The sequence below is a fragment of the Dromiciops gliroides genome, chromosome 5 (assembly GCF_019393635.1).
Source record: "Dromiciops gliroides isolate mDroGli1 chromosome 5, mDroGli1.pri, whole genome shotgun sequence".
NCBI classification, from domain to species: Eukaryota; Metazoa; Chordata; class Mammalia; order Microbiotheria; family Microbiotheriidae; genus Dromiciops; species Dromiciops gliroides.
The window spans coordinates 35,953,255-35,970,477 of record NC_057865.1 but is presented as its reverse complement, the minus strand read 5'-3'; the positions used below and the strand labels follow the sequence as shown (position 1 = coordinate 35,970,477).

The following is a 17,223-nucleotide window of genomic DNA, read 5'->3' as shown; positions in this document are numbered from 1 at the left end:
ATGACAGGGGCCATTACATCTGGCAAATACGCATTTCCCTGTTTTACGCCTCACTCAGTCTGGATAGAGGATCACTGAAGTTATCGCATAGGCTGCTGCAAGGAACCCTGCATGTTCTTTAGGCTGCCTTTGTCTCTGAGTTGAATGCTATTTCAAACTGACACAATCACAATAGGATAATGTGTTTTCTACACCTTTCAGTCATCAAACATGTGCAAGACAGTCCTAGAAGCCAGTGAAATGAAGACAAAAATTAAATAATCTTCTGCTCTTAAGGAACTTAGACTCTTGGAGAAATATACCATGTATGCAGATAAGGAAATATAAATTAATTAGAAGAGAAAGAAAGCAGAAACAAACGGGAAATTAGGAAAGATTTCATAAGAGAAATGGCGCCTGAATTGTGCCTCAAAGGAAGGTAAGGATTTTGAGAGTGGAAATGAGGAATAGGTACATTCAAAGTAAGAGGGTATAAATGCATAAAGAAGGAAGAGAGAATGTCAAGGTAAGGAAATAATTAGCAATATATTTTGGCTGGGATACAGACTAGAGAGCATGAACCCAGGAAGCAGAGCACCAAGTTGGTCAGGCACTGTCCATTCTTCTTGAAGAAGACCAAAATGACATCACTATGTTGGAGTCAAGGTACAGTGTGTCCAACTGTGGCTGACCAGACCAATATGAGCACAGAAAGCGCTACCACAGGTCAGGCACCAATAGTCCATATGAACATCTGGAGTGGAGATGTCTCTAAATCTGTACATCTCATGTTTCTTTGGAGCTATTTCAATTTAGCTTTCCTCATACAGCACAGCACCATCTTTGATGCAGGCATGCCATGCTGGGCAGTCCTTTGTCCCACGTCACACAATTGATTCCCAAGTTCTTCAGAGAGACCCTTAAGAGTGTCCTTGCATTGCTTCTTCTGACTTCCATGTGAGTGCTGGCCTTACGTGAGTTCTCCATAAGTCTTTTAGGTAAACATACATTTGGCATTTGAACAACATGGTCAGTCCATCAGAAATGCAGTCTCTGCAGTAGAATTTGAATGCTTGGCAATTTGGCTCAAAAAAGGACCTTAGAGAGTGAGCTCTTGAACTCATGACAGGATCGCTCCAAAAAACATCCAAACAATGCCATAGGACAGTGCCTGGAGCAGCAAAACCCACATAAGAATGTGCTGAAATCATCTTGTAACTAAGAACGGCTTGGAAGGTCAGAAGGAGGGAGCTGCTGTGCTGAGACAGGAGTGGAGCCCAACCCCACAGTCACCCTCACACAGATCCAGTCCCAGGAAGGCCTCACCAGAGAAGGAGACCCCCCCAGAGCCTCTGAATCAGCTGTAGCGCCAGTGTCATCTGGAACTAAGCTCACAGTCTGGTAAGAGGGCTGAGCTCTTGGCAGCGGGGAGACTACAAGGGTCTATGCTGGTGCTGAGGCAGAACTTGGGTTCTGGACAACTGAAGATAAGAGAGAAACCTGAAAGTAGCAAAAGGGAGCAAGGAGTCTTCACAATCCCCTGCCTCAAGTACTGAGTTGGGCATATGAGTGAAAGCATAACCAGTGCTGAAAAGAAAGGGTGGCCATGGTAAACTGTCATCAGAAGGGAGCTGAATTTCAGAGAGTGCTAAAACTCTCAAGGACTAAGAAAGGAAAAGGTTTAAAATGAAAACAAGTTTATTACCCATGGAGCACTGGCTATCCAGAAATCTAAGCTAATAAGAAGAAACCAAGTCTACCAGTTTTACTATTACTTAAATTTTAGAACCACTTGATTTTGATTTCATGCTCTCCTGAACCTTAACAAAACTACGATCATAGACAAGCAATATCAACAAAATGGAAAACAAAATCAATTTATCACCCAAAAGCAAACCTACACCTGTATCTGGGCTCCCTGTTTTTATCTGACAGAAAGGATATCTTAACAGGGACAAGCATCATTAGAACAAGAAGATAATATTACACCTAAAATGTCTCTACTACCAGTTCCGAAAGCCTCTGGCAAACGACAGCATTAAAGAGATATGCAAAAAGACTCTGCTAAACAAACTACAGGAATAATTTCTATTCCTGTGAGTATTGCCTTTTTATTCACATAGACTCTCATATTATATAAAGCAACACTCATTTCCAAAACAAAAAAATCGGAGGAAATAAACCCATAAAACAGAGTCATTCAAATTTAACCTATAATTTTACACACAGCATAACTACTATTTTAAAAATGACTAGCCTATGGCCTATAAACAACTAAAGCCCCAAATATTTAACACAAAGTCAAATATAAACAAGCAAGAATGATGTCTACATGAGTTTCATATGGTGTATTTTCTAATCCTATGTATTTTTACTAATGCAAAATACATCAAGTAAGAAAATGTAATCTTAATGTTCTTTAAAGTTTGTGATTATGAGGGATTACCTTCAGGATCAAAAGCAGCACTACATGAATACCAATACCACATGATCTAACTGCACAAAAATTTGCTGCAGCTCAATTTTCTCATCACATGACTGTCTAAAGTAAATCAAGAAGATTAAAACATTTAAGATTTCTAATAGGAGGCTTTTTTGTGTGTATTTAGATACAGTTAAGTGTCACTATTTTTACCCCAATCATTTTTCAAAGTATTTGATTTAAGATCCCTGTGCTTCCTGAAAGACAAGACATGCTTGATTTGTTTTCAGCAGTCTCTGTAACCTGAAAATTGAAAAGCGACAAATATAACATAGTCCTGTAGCCAATATACTAAAAATAAGATGAAGTCCCACAGATAATGGCCTCTGAAGGATCTTCATTATATCATTTTTATGTTACTGCAACTTTAAGACACAAAGTAAAATTTCAATCATTTAATAAGGTTTAAGTAGCCATTCGACATATTTTCCCTTCTATGATAAGACTGTCCAAAAAATGATGAACTGGAAACTAATTTGAGGGCTGTGTTGGATATTTCTGCAATCATGAACTCCCTGCTTCACTTCTCATATTTACAAGTGTCAACAAATGAAAAAGAAAATCCTTCTAGGATTAAACAGCAATCCACATAGCCAAATCAAACTAGAGGATCTTCTACTTTGGAATACTTATTAAAATGTCCACAACTTTCAACTTTTTTTTATGGCAACTTCTGACTCAAATAGATGACACATTTCCCTGCCTCTTGAACTGGACATTTTAGCCTTCTCATGATGCTTCAGGATTTTCATAAACTGATTATTTATTTATTCTGAGGGAGAGCTATAGATGGTGTGAAATACTGGGGCAAATGGTCATGGTCCTACATAGCACAGAAATGATTCAAATTGATCTGTGACCTCAAAGCTCTGCAAGTCCCTTCCAACAATGAAGACGGTGACCCACAAAAAAACCCTCAAAACTTTTTGGAAACAATCATCACAACTACCATGTTTGGATGTCATTTCCTTCTCCTAAGAGTGTATTAAACATGGAAAGTTTTCACAGTATGGCTTCGGCCTATCTTCCAGACTGATTACCCTCCCACACTCCCCAAGTTCTGAACTCGGTGCTCCAACGAAATTGATCCATCTGCTCTTAACCATTTATAAGATTCCATTTCTAGCCTGTCTTTCTTTAAGTGGTCAATTACCCAAGCCTGGGACATTTTCCCTCTGTCTCCTTTTGAGGCTCAGCTCAAATGCAGCTCCTTCGAGAAGACTTTCCCAGTTCTCTCAGTGGAAAAGTTCAATGCCGCAACAACTGTGTGGCATTTATTCTGTATATAGAGTATTATCTGTGAATAAATTACATCTTCCCAGTAGAATGTAAGTTCCTTGAAGTTAGAGACTTTGTTCTTTGAAACACTGGATACTTAACAAAAGCATAATGATTTATTAATGGGTAACGTAACAAAGCTATCTTTTTATAAAATTAATTACTGGTTAAAAGACTTCCCAAGTGTTATTCTCATCCTCCAAAATACCATCATTTTCTTCATTGATCCTGTATCACTTCTAGCTTCTACTCTGTTTCAATTCACAACCAAATTGTGTGTTAATAAGGTTATAACAAAGACCTGTCCTAGTTTAAGAATTTGTATTGATGTTTTGGAAAAGTCTTACCACAAAGCCTTCAAATTCTTCTTCTTTTCCTTCTTCTTCTTCATCATCACCACCACAACTACCACCATCATCGTGGTTGTCATTAGATGGTTTTGTCTTGCCTTGTTCAGTTATTCAGTCATATCCAATTCTACAAGACCCCATGGACTTTTCTTGGCAAAGAGACTTAAGTCGTTTACCATTTCCTTCTCCAATGTGTCCCCATTTTACAAATGAAGACCTGAAGCAAATAGGGATAACTTGACCAGGGTCACAGAGTCAGTGTCTAAAACCAGATTTGAACTCAGATCTTCCCGACCAGGCCAGGCACTCTATCCACTGCATCACCTAGCTGCCCCAAGATGGTTGCTATGTTCAAAAATTCATCAAGCAGTTAGCCTCCGGTAATGTACCCCTCTACAGAATCTAGATATGTCCTTTGAAAACAGTCTATTTCTGTGCCAAAGGAACATTCAAAGCCTTTCCAACATGGTAGAACCTAAACCTGAGCTTATGTGCCAATGGTATGTATAGCCTTTGATAACCAAGGATCACCTCCAGGTCACAATGAGCCAAGAAACAGAGCATATATTAACCATTTCAAAACAGAAAGAGATAGAGAAGACCACACCAGGCTTACTGTTTTTTGACTATGGAAAGGTATAAAGCAAAGCATCTCCTCACAGGCTCTGTTTCAACTCTTCCATTCATATATTAAGTTCATTCAAGATTCCCTGAAAGATAAAACTGTTGTCAGACCTCTTCATAACATTGCACAAAGCATAAGACAAGGAGATCTATAGTCTGCAAGGGTGTTTAATCACTACTGTGATGAAGGAAAACCAGCACAGACTTCAAGAAAAAGAGGGAATCTCTCCCTGTGGATGATGAGGTCTTCCAGATACTTCTGTTGGGGGATTGCTTTGTGCTAATTACATCAAGCCTCAGAATAATGCAGAGCCTCCTAGGAAAGATTTGAAATCACTGAAAAGCACTTGGTGTGACCATCCACCCAAGAAAGTTGATTCGTTATCCTTTGTCTTCAAAAAGGACCAAATGACATCACTACATTGGAGTCAAAGTACAGTCTGTCCAACTGTGGCTGATCAGACCAACAAGCTCAGAAGGCTATACCACAGGTCAGGCACCAATAGTCCATATGAACATTTGGGGTAGAGATGTCTATAAATTTGTGCGTCTCACATTTCTTTTGAGCTCCTGCAATTCTACTTTCCTCATAGAGCATAGCACCATCTTTGATGCAGGTATGCCCCTCTGGGCAGTCCTTTGTCCCACGTCACACAATTCCACAGTTCATCAGAGACTTTGAGAGTGTCCTTGTATTGCTTCTTCTGACCTCCATGTGAGCACTTGCCTTGTGTGAGTTCTCCAAACATACATTTGGCATTTGAACAACATGACCAGCCAATCAGAGATGTACTCTCTGGAGTAGAATTTGAATGCTTGGCCATTTAGCTTGTTAAAAGACCTCAGCATCTTGCGAGGTATGATCTTCAGATCTTCATCCCAAGACAATTCAAATGGAAACGATTCTGTCTCCTGGCGGGGCGCTGGTATACTCTCCAGGTTTCACAGGAAAAGACCAAACGTCTGAAGTATGTCTATTGTCCAGATTACAAAATGCATTTAGACAATAGACTCTGTCCAGCATAATGGGTATCTGGGACGGACAGTAATGATGAAACATCAAAGTTGAGATCAGAATTGCGCACGAGAGGAAGAGCAAAGTAGACCACCTTCAGAAAATTACAAAGCTTCTGTAAGAATTCCAAGTTCCCATGAAAGCAAAGGTTTATCTTTTTAATACCATCATTCTTGTTGTTCTTATCATTGTTGTTCAGTCATTTCAGTCATGTCTGACTCTTCCTGATCCGATTTAGGGTCTTCTTGGCAGAGATCCCAGAGTTGTTTGCCATTGCCTTCTCAGATTCATTTTACAGATGAGGAAACTGAAGCAGTGATTTTTTTTTTAAACCCAGTTAAGTGATTTGGCCTTCTCACATTACAATGAGAATTATCAGAATATGCAACATATATTTAATGTTATTGTGAGAATTAGAATGACACCCCCTGCTGGGAGATTGTGAGCTCTGGCCATGAGAAGAAACCATGTGACTTTAGCATCTGGAAGTGACCTTTTCTGGGGTTTCAAAGGTCAGTTTGGCATCTGAAAGTTGCTCGTGGGTCCTGTCAATCAGTGTTACCAGTCAATTAGCTTGGAGGTGTGTGTGTGTGTGTGTGTGTGTGTGTGTGTGTGTGTGGACGGCCCTTTTTCCTGTTTCACAAGAGGTTCTGGGCATCGCTGAAGCATCAGTTTCTTGGTTTCCTGACCTCGGCTTGGGGGGTCGAATGCTGGGGTCTATTTAGATAGTTAGAAGAATTTTGCCTTTTACCTCTCTCTCCTCACCAACTTCTAATTGCACTTTAATTAATATTTAAAAGTCTAAACTCTTGCTAAAGCTTCTAATTTAAGGTGACCACTCATTAGATTTTAGTAGATTTTAGACATCATAGCTAGGATTTTAGCCCCTTACATTATGAAATCACATGCTGTTTATATGATTAAGTGAACTTTCTCATGAAGTGTCTTCCATAATTACACTTCATATTCTAAATGATTTCCTACTCTATAAGACAAATAAATTTGGTAACACTGGGATAACTTGATGGATCTGTGAATTAATCAGTAGGAGTGCATTCCCCAACAGAAAGATCACAACCTATCTATCCTTTTTCAAACTTCAAGAAGTCTTGACCATGTATTCCTATCAAGTCTCTGGAAGGGAGTCTACTGAACATAATGGAACCCTTCCTTTAGATCCTCTGACGTTGTGTGGATACCAACAGAATATACAGATTGTCCACCAATTATTCCTTGCCCTCACAACACTACCAGCCTGCCTCCTCTTTCTGACATACATCTTTGTTAAGATGTCTACGCTGCTTCAACAAAATTATTCACTGGTTTGTAAAAATCACACAACTTGAAAGACTTAAGAACTCTGATCAATGCAATGATCAACCATGATTACAGAGAGCTCATAATGAAATATGCCACCTATTGACAGAGAAGTGATGGACTCAAGAGTTGTGACACATAAAAAGTTAGAGAAACATAATTTCTGGGTAATTAATCATTTTATTAATTATGGTTAGCAAGTAATTAATAAAAGGATGGTCATTTGGTCATCTCTCATGAACCAAAGATGGATCATGGTAACCTCTTGACACTTATATTTGTTCCCAACAAATGGCAATCAACTTTTATTGGTTAACAACTAATGAGAAAATTAATATTATAACGAGGTATAACTATTCTAATGAGGGACTGGAGGCTGTGATTCAAACCCTGTCTATGGCAATCTAGACAAGAGGGGTCTACCTCCATTCAGACCTGTCTGACTAGAACAAAATGGACCAGATTTCACCTAGACTAAAATCTCTTTACTGTTTGGTCAAATATAAACTTTCTCAATTGGGTGGGGTATGAACAAGATTGAAGAGAGGACAGTTAAATCCAATTTCATTAACCTTATTCTTCAGGGTCTGATTTGACCTCCTAGAGAATAAGGAAATAGGAAGGAAAAAAATCCTGGAGCTCCTCAATAGTAAATGATTATTAATATACAAGAGAAATAATCATTTCTCTCAGAGTGCAGAGTATAACATACATATATGTTAGAGACAGGTATATAGACATGGCTAATGCGGGAATTTATTTTGCTTAATTTATGAGGGCTTTGTTTTTCTTTTTCAATTGCTGGCAGGAGAAATTTAAAAGTAAAGAAGTTGAATTTTGGTAAATTAAAAAATAAGATTTAATTTAATAAAAATTATTCACTGGTTAATATACTGAAGTTTACATAAGCTCATTATGTACTTCTCCAATGCCTTTTGAGCGATGCATAGTGTTAAATCTTTGGAGACTGGTATTACATGACTCTCACAGCCATACAGTGTCACTAGGAGATAATTAAGGTTTAAAAACGAGCTTTTGTTTCGGAGAAAAACTTACTGTATTGTCATTAAAATACAGCACAATTTCCTAAAAGCAAGGCAGATCACTCTCCTCCTTCAATTCAATTCTAGGCATAGCTATCTGTCCATCCATAATGTCTATCCAAATTATAAGTACTAATGAGGCAGCTCTGTGGGTTGCCCATCCAACTGGACAAAAGACATTCTTCATCTTTTGATTTTTTTTCTTTTGAGTGACTACAAATCGCATTTGGCAGTCTCTGCAATGTCCCAGGGCCTAATGTGATTAGCACAATGTCATCTACAAACAAGAGCATGTGGAGGACCTCATCATCTATAAGGAATCCATCTTTCATTTGGCAAATATAAAGTGATTAAATTATTACCAGATATTGACTCTGCTTTCTCAGGATAGATTGTCATCCACAGATAATACTAGTCTCATGAAATTATCTTTTGCTAGAGGTATAAAAAAAAGACAGAACCCTTCAGAAAAAAATGTATATTTTTGTCCACCAAAAACTTGTAAGCAACAAATATCCTTAAAACCTCTAGCATGGTTAAATTTTCCAGTCACCAAAAGTTTTGTTTTTTGAAGGGGAAAAAAACCCAACACCTCCAAATCTGGGTAGTGACAGAATCATAGAATCTCAAGAGTCATAAAGGACTGACCAGACAACACATTCCCAGGTAAGAATCCACATCACTGCATCCCCAACAAAGAGGTCAGGGAATCATGGAGTTAGATCTTTAGAGTACATCTGGTCCAATTTTGCCCTCCTCTCATTTAACAATGGAGGAAACAGAAACCCAGGTTAACTTGCTAAAAGTCACACAGGTGGTAAATAGCATGGAAAGAATTCAAACCTAAGACTTCTGACTTTACATCCAAAGCTTTTACACTATAACACACTACCATCCATCTAGTCTTTCCTTGAATACTTCTAATTTTTATTAATATTATAAAACAGTTCTGGGAATCAACCATTTTCAGAAATTGGTTAATTGTTCTACAGCTTCACGGTCTACTTTGATCTTTGTTTTGTTTTTATTCATAGTACCAAATATTTGAATGCCAGATCTCATTGTGAAAAGCCAGTCACCCATTAGAAAATACATGGCCAGTAAACACTATCTACTCAGAAAACAAGGCTTTACCTGAGCCTTGAAGGGAAGCTAAGGATTACAAAAGGAAGAAGTGAAGAAGGGGCGCAGTCCAGCCATGAAGGGAAGACTGGAGGCAGGAGATGGAAGAACAAGTTTAGGAAACAAGCCAGTTTGGCTGGAAACACAGTATTCATGAAGGAAACTAACATGAAATAAGTCTAAGACAGTAAGCTGAAGCCACACCATGAAGGACTTTAAATGCCAAGATGAGAAGGTTGGATTTTATCCTTGACGTAAAAGGACCTTTGAGTATTTTTGCAGTGAAACCCATCAAGACTATTTTGGCAGTTGTGTGAAGGATATATTACTGAAAGGACAAGAACTGACAAAACTGAACAACTGAATGGATATGGGAGAAGGGGGAAGGGGGAAGAAAAATTTAGGACAATGAGGTTGTACATTAGGGTGACTGGAAGAATGTAGTAGCCTCAAGAGAGATAGGGAAGTTTGGAGGAATAGTAAGTTTAGCCAAGAAAATGAATTCCACTTTGGACATACTGGATTTGAGATGCCTACAGAACATGACAAGTTGATATGAAAGCAAATATCTTGTTGATATTTGTATACTTAAGTCCATACCATCATGTTATATTGAAAGCAGAGGGGTTTTGTGAGATGTTGTTGAGCTGAAATGAAAAAGGAAGAAAAATCTTGGCGTGGACTATTTTCAGAGCATCTCAGATGAGCCCTAAAGAAACCTCGGGATACAGAGATTTCTGGTTGAATGTCCTTGGGGTTTTCTGAACGATAACCAAAAATATATACACTTAATATCTGAAAGACCTTTTCAGAAGACATTTTACTCTATTACCCACCATTCCATCAATATTAATCAATATGGCAATACCTGTTGTATATAAAGCGCTGTGCTGGGCGCTGAGGAAAATGCAAAATTTTGATGTGATGAATTCTGCCCTCAGGGAACTTTATCTATTTATTTTGCTGTTGTCTAGGCTTCTCTGAAAAGTTAAAAAAAAAACCCCAAAACTAAGAAAATAGGTAAGAAAATAAGTGAATATTATCTGGGTAGTCCTTTTTTTCCCCTTAATGTTGGTACCCAACAAATTGAGTGAAAATTATTTTTAAAAAATAAAAGACATTTAAGTAACAGAATACTAGAATACAATTAAGACTAGAAAATATGAAAAACCTTCATGGAAATAATGTGAACAAGACAACAGAGTATATATACACTATGACATGACAATATAAGAGGAAAAAATAAATGGAAGTGAATGGACGGGGGCTCAGAGGATGTAAGATGTTATGACATTTTATATGATGAATTTCATTTAATTGTAGACAGTTGTTGGTGAAGTGACTAAAGGAATAGCAGTACTTGCTGAAAGTGATAAAGGATCTAGGAAATGCCTTTACCTCTGCCACTGCAGCATAAAAATAAAAATAATGTAGCTAACAGGAAAAAGTTTTGTAAATGTCACTCAACCCTTCAGAAATCTACTTAAGTGCAAAATGCCAAGTAGTTTTCATTTCCTCATTTTTATTTGGGAACAAAATGATGGGGGGAAATGGCAAATTCTAGATTTAAAATATAGTTAATCTTCTTCTTCCTAGTCTCCCACTTTTGCTTAATTACCATATGCAATGAGGATTCAATCTACCCTAAGAACTTTGAACCATACTAGAGTTCAGTTTCTAAGAGTATCGTTTCATTTCTTCTATGAAAACCATAAAAACAATGTGACTCAAAAATACTACTTGCAATTATCATTAAAATATTTTTAAGGAAAAAAACAACATAGTAATGTCAAGATATGAAAAAGTAAATAATGTATATAAATTTTATAATAAAAAGTACAAATAAATTCTTTATCTTTATAAAACCTTTGTCAGTTCAGTCCCTAAAATAGCTTAGAAAAAAATGTGAAAAATTATGCTTACCACTTCCAATTAAAAGGAATGTACACCTTAATTACATCTTCATTTTTTGAATACTTTTATATATAGTAAATGAAGGTGCAATCCAACAATAAATCTTAGAAATTTCATAACTAGATGAAGAAATGGCATAGATGTTCCAAGAGATGAATTCCCTCCTCACTTTCTCTTCTTTCAGGTGACTAGGCTCATAACCCAGGCACCCCTCAGGCCCCAGGATCAGGCATTTACAAGTCTCCTCCTTCAATGACTAGCCTCAGCCCCATCAGAACCAACATGGAGAGACTTTGTTCAAAGTTGTTTCCCAGCACTACTGTAATTCTTAACACAACTCCCTCACTTTTGTATTCCACATTAGAATTTATATAGTTATTAAAATAAGAAAAATAATCATCACAGGAGATGAAATAATGAATATCCAAAAGGATGCCATGAATCCTTCACGGTATCTGGGATTATCACGCTCTTCAAAAGCGGACAGCCCATCCTATCCATGCCTTCCTATCTTGTGTAAGTGTCCCAAGGAAGGCAATATTTGGCACAGTGGACAGAGTGCTAGGCCTATATACTGGAAGACCAGTGTGCAAATCCAGCCTCAGACATGTGATGTTGGGCAAGTCACATAACCTCTGTTAAAATAGGGATAATAGCATCTACCTCCGAAGATTGTTGCAAGGATCAAATAAGATAATAACTGTAATGGTGATGTAAGCTATTATTATTATTATTTAAAATGTTCTTAGAACTAGCTTTCCATATTACAATTAAATTTCTAATCTTCCAACTTTAATAATAATAGCAGGTAGCATTTACATAATGCTTTAAGGTTTGCCAAGTTCTGTTCAAGTTACCTGGTTTGATATTCACTGCTCTGAAAGGTAACTGGGGGGAAGGAAAAGAGAAGGAAGGAAGGAGGGAGGGAGGGAGAGAAGGAAGGATGGATGGATGGATGGATGGATTATTAAGTCCTTATGTTATTATGGGGATACAAATACTAGAAAAAAAGGACCTGCCCTCAATGAAGTTACTTTTGAAGGAGGGATGACAACACACAAAAGGGAGCTCAGAAAGTAACACTGCTTAATTAAAATTTAATTTATTAGTTTTGATTGGCATTTAGTGGTAGGCTTAATGGGAAAAAACATAAAATTATGTTTTGGTATAATCCTTTCTACAAATCAGCATCATTTGCAAATTCATAGAATCATAGAAGCTAGAAGTCATCCAGTAAAACCTGTTCACTTTACATAGAATCTAAGAGCATCAACATTTCATTCTTTATACTTCTCTAATGTGATCCTTACAACAGCCCTGTGATGCAGGTCCCATATATATTATTGCCAATTTTATGGATGAGGAAACAAGCTGAAAGCGTCTGAGGCAACTTTTGAATGCAGGTCTTCCAAACTCCTGAAAACACATCTCTCCACACTGTGCCATCTAACTGTCTAGCATATGTTAAGTGCTTATTACTTGAATGAAATAGTCTCAGTTGAGTGCTTTACATAGAGTATCTCATTTGATCCTCACAACTAGCCTGTGGAGAGGTACGTGATATTAACTGTTTTACATTTGAGGAAACTGAGGCTGAATGTAACAGAGGTGGAAACTGAGACCAGAGATTTTAAGCGACTGGCCCAGGTTTACCGGGGAGAAGAGTCAGTGATGGAAACCTCAAGCTCCGCTGACTCCAAAACCATGTGCTTTCTTTCATGCCTCAATTCTGAAAGGGAAGTCCCGACAAAAACTAATGACCCGAGAGGGGAAAAAAAAGGCTTTTCTAGGAAATGTTTATCCCAAAACCCAAAGGATGAAAACTTGGCTGAACTTTAAATAGAGGGCCCCTACACACGTGATCAACTCGCATGGAGAAAATGGGAGGTCCCCAGTCCCAGGGAATGTGGGAGTTTCCGGCGTTGCGCTGGGGGCAGAACACCATTCCCGTCCCTGCCTTTCCAAGGTAGGCGGCTCCCCTCCCCCCCCCCCCCCCCCCCCCCGCCCGCCCGCCAAGGGGCCGGGGCCGCAGGGGCAGGCCTCGCGCGCGCCGCGCAGCACTTGACATCCAGGAGCTCTGGACTTCCTCCTGACGAGGCCCTCTCCCCCCAGTCCTAAGTGGGTCACCCACACACGCTCACGCGCATCCAGGGCCCTCGCGCCCCACCCCCTCGCCAGCAGGCTCCTCGGGGCCCGCCCTGACCCCCCGCCAGGGCGCGGGCACAGACCTCGGGCGCCCGGCGGAGGTGTCACCCACGCACGCACACCCACGCCCGGCCGGACTGCGGGACCACTTTCACTGTGTTCTGGGGCCGAGGCGTGCCGTCTGGGAGCGGGGAGGGGGCGGCGGGGGCCCCTGCAGCGCCCCGGTCCTTAGCTTTACCTGGGCAGCGGACGCTCACGCTCCCCGCTAATCCTCCTCCTCCTCCTCCCCTCCTCTCTCTTGGGCGCCAGAGAAACCCGCCCGGCCCGGCCCGACCTGAAAGAGAACAGGGAGGAGAGGGGGTTGGGGGGGGAAGTGGCGGCGGCCGCGGCGGGCACGTGATCACGCTCGCTTCCCCGGCCCGCGCGAGGGCGGACACCTCCGCCTTCTCCCGCCCCCGGCCCCGCCCCCGGGAGCTAGCAGGCCCCGCCTACCACGCTTCACCAGCCAGAGCGGGCGCGGAAGACTGCGTGCGCACATCCTCGCGGAAGGGCCGGACTCCTAGGGCCGAGGAGGGGGCGGAGTCACCACCAGGAGAAGGCGGAGGGACGAGTGTGTCAGCTCCGCCCGGCCCCGCCCCGCCCGCCTCCTCCATCACGCATGCGCACCTGGAGGACCGGCTCATTTCCCGCGCAGCGCTTCCGGAACCCGCGAGGGTGTGGGTCCTTTTCCCAGATCCAGAATTTCGGAGGAATCTTTCTTTCCTGATTACTCTTAGTGGGGTCAAGTGGCCAACTGGGCCTCCCCCCTAAAATCGCAATAGCTGCCCACGGCCCCAATGCTCCTACGAGGACTGCAAGCCCGGCATGTGCACGGACCTCCATCTCCCGCCTCGGTGCATTTTCCCCGGCTGTGCCCCCAGCCAGGAATGCCCCCCCCCTCCCCGCGCCCCATCCCCTGGTTTTCCTGGCCTTCTCCTGAAAGCCTGCCCTGCCCTCCTTAACTCTACCGCCTTTGGCCATTGCCAGTTTGTCCTGTGCATAGCTTGTCTGCACGCAGATATTTGCCAATTGCCTCCCTACTAAAGACTGTGCGGTCCTCGAGGGCAGGGAACATCCTGTTACCCTTCTTTGTATCCAGAGCGCCCAGCATTGGGCCTGGCACACAACTGGCTCATTGACTCAATAGCAAGTCCTGTGCTGCCACTTGGGTACGGATGGATTCATTTTGGCAGCAGGATCCAAGATCCAGAAGGGATCTGGGTACAGGAGGGAGGGAATAAGCATTTTAACCCTGGGAAGTAGTTGCTTATTATATTTACATTTTACAGTTGAGAAAACTGAGGCAAACAGGGTGAAGTAACTTGCCCAGGGTCACACAACTAGTGTCTGAAGTCAAATTTGAACTCAGAAAGATGAGTGTCCAAGATTCCTGACCGAACACTATGCACTATGGAGTACCTGGCTGCCCCTGTATGTACCTGTGCTTTGTGTATTGTCTTCCCCATTAAAATATCGAGCTCCCTAGGACAAACCATGTCTTTTTACTGCTGGTGTTTGAACAGTGCCGGGGAGGCACGTGGTAAGTAATTAAATGCTTGTTGACTGGCTAGTATTTAAAGAGGAAGTTCACAAAGCTAAAGGGCTGATAGCCCAGTAAAGGAAATGAATCCTACATGACAGTGTTTTAGAGGGGGAAAGTAGCTAACAGTAACATTTTTTCCTTGTGTGTTCCATAGAACACAATTTGGGTAATCATGCATTACAAAGTTCTTCCTTGTGCTGAGCTGAAATCATCCTCCCACTGTGGGTAGTTCTGCTTTCAGGAGCTCCGTAAACTAAGGCTGTCCTTTTTTACGTGACAGCCTCCAAACATCTTTAACCCTATCATGTCTCATATTCTCTTCTTTGTTAAGCATCCTCAGCTGTGAGGATGGTGCAGATTCCTCCCTATCCCGATGGCTCTCTCCTAGGTACCCTTTAATTTGGCAGATGTTAGATATTAGTGCAGTCAACATTGATCCCCAATAAAAGAAGTGTTTGTGCAGATATGAAAGGTGACAAACTAATGACCAGCTAAGTAGATTAAGAGCTAGAAGGGATCTTTGGGTGGAGTCAAGAAGACCTTTGTTCAAATCCAGCCTCAGACATTTACTTAGCTGTGTGACCTTGGGCAAGGCACTTAACCCTGTTTACCTCAGTTTCTTCATCTGTAAAATGAGCTGGAGAAGGAAATGGCAAACAACTCATATCTCTGCCAAGAAAATCCTAAATGGGGTCATAAAGGATCAGACACTATTGAAAACTCAACAACAACAAAATAAACCAACCTCCTTCATTTTATCGATAAGGTAACAAAAGGACAAGCCCAAAAAACAACTCACAAATGACTACAGACTTGACCAAGACCAGGTAACTAGTTAGAAGCAGAGCTAAATCCTTAGGCCAGGTTCTTGGCACCAAATTCAACATTCTGATGTACTGTGCTGCCTCCTTTTAGATTAGAAGCTGGTCCAGTGGGTGTTGTTTTGCAACCCTGGTAGGCACCCTGGTGAAAAAGACAGCTAGTAGTGTGAAAGTATTTGTATTCCCAAATCTTCACATAGCTGAGTGAAATTTTTCCCTTAAAGATTCAATCCTTAGCTTAAATAAGAATGTCCCCTAGAAATACAAAAATCCTTGACTAAGGCCTTTCTCTGATGCTCCGTCTTAGCACAGAGAGAGTCCTGGCTTCTGAAAGGTCGAGTCCTTGGATTGTAAGACTTAGTACAGGATTCCAAGCTGGAAAGACCTTGATGTCTGTCCTGCAAGGCCTGGTCTGATTAGCTATGGGGAGGACTAGCCTCAGACTGACCACAGGATGAAGAATTGTTTTTTTTATCACAGCACTTCTCAAAGCTCTTCCATAATAGAGTCTTTGACATGTTGAAGCATAAATATGAAATACTCTTGCTCAAGCTCCAATAACCATTTATAAGTTAAAGTGAGTAAATTAATCAAATTCTTTCCTAAGAGCTGTTTTTGATGGGGTATGGGGGGATAGGGACTAACATCCCTGAGGAGAAAAAAGGGTGTGGAGAAGTCAACAAAACCAAATGTGATAATTCCTTCTGTAACCAGCACTGGAGATAGAATTGTACCCTGTTACTGAAGCGCACTGGACTACTGGTTAATGTAAATAAGGGATTACAAAATAAAAATGTCAGAAACCAATTGGTGGCCAGAAAATGTCACCTACTGGAATGTACTTCGTCATAGGAGAGAATAAAGGAATGGCTTAGACCCTAGTGGGGAATAGAAGGTACCCCCCAACCCAAATGGAAGGGAGATGGTAGCCACTCATCAGGGTAATCTTCACTGCAAGTAACTGTAGGCAGTTAATTGGGAATTGATTTATGTAGCATTAGGTAATGCTCAGTAGACAAAAATTGCTAAGGAGACTCCAGAAGTGAGGAGAAATGAGTACAATGGCCCAAGCCAAGGCTTTTTAAGCATGTGCCAGTGTGCTGGGGAAAACTCCCACAGGGGCCATCAGGATTTTGGAACAATGAGTAAGAAAAGTTCTCTAGCCACCTAGTTAGTAGAAATCAGCTGCTGGCATGTGATATCTGCAGAAAATTCAAGAGCATCTCTGTGAGGAGAAAGAAATAGACAGAGGGAACAGCAGACACTGTACATACATATCTTGTCTATTCATGATATATAGTTCACATAAGCCTAATTTTTCTAAGTATTTTTTTTTGTCAAAACATTTCCCCAAGTGTGTTTTTCTTGGCATTAATGAAATAAATAGATTGTTTAGATAATAATACCATTGATTGTGTTTATTTTAGAACTTTTTATTTTGATTCAAAACTGTGCCATTATCTTAATCTTGTATATTATGTTTAAGAGTCTACTACCATTCTCATTATTTACAAGCTTAGCTGCTGTGCATAGATGTCAGAGCCACCAACC

General features: G+C 40.8%; 1 protein-coding gene across 15 annotated transcripts in view; it reads right to left on the bottom strand.

Annotated features, from left to right (window-relative positions):
* The window catches only part of TBC1D5 (TBC1 domain family member 5), a 611,040-nt gene extending 597,201 nt beyond the window's left edge, over positions 1 to 13,839 (bottom strand). For 6 of the 15 annotated variants that reach the window (XM_043966946.1, XM_043966944.1, XM_043966949.1 and 3 more), the window contains exon 1: positions 13,508 to 13,641. The gene's annotated coding sequence lies outside the window, so the exon portion shown is untranslated. The other 9 variants (XM_043966948.1, XM_043966953.1, XM_043966951.1 and 6 more) reach the window with 6 other exon arrangements.
* Positions 13,840 to 17,223: the final 3,384 nt, after the last annotated feature.